Raw genomic sequence first — 3380 nt, forward strand, 5'->3', positions numbered from 1 at the left:
ACTTATCAGGGTTCCAGCACGTACCTCTTTCATGAACCATTCTACACTTCCGGTCTGCCTGTCACTTCTGCAGCTTTTTAGGTCTCGCCTTCGCAGCGCGCATGCGCTGCAAAGGCAAATTACCTTTTGCCGTCGCTTTGGCTTTTCAGCCAAGCACGTGCACGCATTCCATTGCCTTCAATGGCAACGCGTGCACGTCAGGAGATTCACTTGCGGGAGCGCGCGGCCCGTCTGGTCGCAAATATCGCTCCCGCGAGTGAATAGCGCAGGCCCCCTCCCCTCCCCCCTCCACGAGAGGCGCTTGTGTTTGTTGCTCATTACTTCTTGTGGTGATTCGTATCAAGTTTTAGCTTGTGCTACAAAATCCTGCTGTGCATCTTAGAATTGTCCTCAGACAGTTCTTAAGTCCCGTGCTTACATGCAAGTGAGACTTGCAGCACGAGCGGGTGTGGAACGAAGCATGCAGCGGTCTTGCTCCTGTTGCAAAGGCTCCTGAACGTCTGTGGTGGCTTCACTTGTTTGTGTTTGGACGTATTTTGTCGCAACAAGCTTCGTTCCTGTGCTGTCTTTGCTTTCGAGTGTCACTGCGGTTCCAGCAGACTGTCGCACACCTCCCGCGAGGCACGTGTTTGGCAGCACTACCGAAGATCTTTACCTGCCTCCGGGCTACAGCAAGCCTTCTCTCCTTGGTGAATAATTGTCACATGGTTTATTTTTTGTCATTGTGGTTTAGGTGGTGTTGTTTCCTGGCTAGCCAGGAGGCAAACATCTGGCTGAGCCCGTTAGAGTAAAGTTTGCACCATCAGCTACGGGTTCTGGTGCATCGGTGGATGTGGACCCAAAACCCCTCCTCTGCATCCGATTTTGAACCCGAAACTCACCCCTCTCCCATCACAAGCCACACGTTTCTTAGCATGGGTGGCTGTGAATCCGGTACAGCCTCCTGTGATGAATCACTGGTTTCTTCACATTGCGGTGTCAGAACCCGCTCCTTTCCCCGTTTAATGACCTACGTTCCTGGTTCCGACCCCCGCCCAGGTTCTCCCTTTCAAGGCTAGACGTTCCTTTGCATCGATTGGTGTGTACCTGTCCCGCCCACATTTATCAGTTTGATTCTTTGCATTCGAGTATAAACAAGATACCCCCCAATTCGTCCCCCTTATAGGCCTTAGGTTCTTCTGCATCGGTCGATGTAGATCTGATACCAGCTCCTTCCTTATCAACCACAGGCTGCTCTGCACACCAATCTCACCCCACACAGTCTTTCTCTCTTTAAAGGCCATACGTTCCTCTGCATTGGTGGCCCTACACACGAAACCCTCCCCTCGTTTCATCTTCCACAGAGTACCTCTACTCCTAACAAGAGTATACCCTGTAATTCGGGCAGTTGCTTTTGAAGCGGGGCACACATTTGTTCCTTCCTGTTTTGTACCTCCCTGTGTGTATACTTGTGCATAAAACATGCTCACGGTGGTGCCACACTTCTGCTCCGACTATTCCTCAATGCCAGCGTGTATTTTTTAGTCAGTTGTATTTCTTGGCAGGGGAGAGTGGCAGATCTCAGAGTGCATTTGAGCTTGTCTGCACACTAATTACTATTTTGACTAAACCGCACAATAGAGGGTTATTATTTGGGCTGAACTCCACAGCTTTCATCCTTTTTGTAAATTTTCTATTTATTTAGACAGTGATCACGTTACTGGTTATGTCAAGATTGGACTACTGCAACAGCCTCTATTTGAATGCCCAAAAACAAGTCATCAATAGGCTTCAGATAGTGCAAAATGCAGCAGCCAGGCTGCTGTCAGGTACCCCCAAATTCGTCTCAGTAAAAAAGGAGCTATCCAGGCTACACTGGCTTCCGGTGAAGCAAAGGGTTTGCTTTAAGGCCTTATGTATGGCTTTTAAGGCTCTCAACGGTCTAGGCCCTGACCACTTGAAGAACAAATTCAAGTGGTATGCTCCAGCCAGGACCCTTCTTTCGACGGGAACAAAAAAGGTCCTAATACCCACTGTTAAAAAGACCTCCTGGGGAGGCAGGAGCTTTGTTGCAGGTACATCTAAGGCTTGGAATGATCTGCCATTCTATCTGAGGAATGCTTCAGACCTCCTCCTTTTCAGGAAGGGGTTGAAGACATGGTTGTTTACTCAATGATCCTCTCCCTACTACGGCCAGGCAGTATATAGCGCCAGGACACCCCAGGGTAACCGCTGCGCTCAATAAATTCAATTAACATAACATAACATTTATTTTGTTTAAAAAAATGGCGATGCAGAAATCAGCACATGACAACATGTTAGTGTGCCTACTTGTGGCCGCGATCACAGGGCAGTGCGGGGCGGACCCGATAGGCCTCAGCAAGTGCTGCTCGCAATGTGATGTCTCCAGATGCCCAAGTCCCAGCTGTCCCAGCGGATACGTGCCCGACCGCTGCAACCGCTGTCTCGTCTGCGCCGCAGGTGAAGGGGAGGCCTGTGGCCGCAAAGAGGACCCGTCATGTGGGGACAGTCTCGAGTGCAAGCACCTGGCAGGGAAGCGCATGACCAAGGGCGTGTGCCAGTGCAAGCTGACGTCAAAGTTGTGTGGCAGTGATATAAGGACTTATGACAATGTGTGCCAACTGAAGGTGGAGACCTACAAGGCGCTGCAAGAAGGGCTGCCCGCCATCCTCCAGACGTTAGAAGGAAGCCTGTGAATCGGGTAAGGGTGTGCAAGCATCACCGGCTTATGTCACCAGTGGGCCTTATCTCCTCTTAGTATTGTTGCCATATGTAAATACTTCTACCTGGGGACAAGTGGGTCCTTTGCAATGCAATAGGTCTCACATTTGCGAGAGTTTCAGCTATTGGTATTGTAAATGACAATGAGTTTTATTTAAATATTTGTTTTAAAGCATAAATAAAAGGCATTGTCATTTACAATGCCAATAGCTTAAACACTAGCAAATTATTGCATTTTTTGGCCAGGGGAGTTTAAGCTATTGGCATTGTAAATGACAATGCCTTATATTTATGTTTTAAAAACAAAAACAAAAAATAAAAGGCAATGTCATTTACAATGCCAATAGCTCAAACTCACGTAACTGCGAGACCTATTGCATTGCAAATGCTTGTTTTCTATGCTTGCGTTCTTCCTTTGTCAGTGTTTTTTTTCTATATTTTTCTTCTTCATTCTCGCTCTCTCTCTCTTGTTCTGGGTCAAAGTCTAATGATGAAAACCAAGTCTCCAAAAATGAGAGTGCCCATCCCTTGTAATCACCAGCTTCAAGTTAAATTCGGAAAAAGCCCAAGTCTTGATAATGGGGGCCTAACTGCTGTGTGGTCCAAAATTGGGTGGCCTACGAATATGGGTACACCAACCCATGTCAGTTCTGTTTTCA

At 47.9% G+C, this 3380-nt stretch overlaps 1 pseudogene; it reads left to right on the forward strand.

The window, feature by feature from the left end:
• Nucleotides 1-2264: 2264 nt before the first annotated feature.
• LOC147708457 (serine protease HTRA3 pseudogene) lies at nt 2265-2696 on the forward strand (annotated as a pseudogene).
• Nucleotides 2697-3380: the final 684 nt, after the last annotated feature.

This window comes from Lissotriton vulgaris, chromosome 6 (genome assembly GCF_964263255.1).
Source record: "Lissotriton vulgaris chromosome 6, aLisVul1.2, whole genome shotgun sequence".
Classification (NCBI taxonomy): domain Eukaryota; kingdom Metazoa; phylum Chordata; class Amphibia; order Caudata; family Salamandridae; genus Lissotriton; species Lissotriton vulgaris.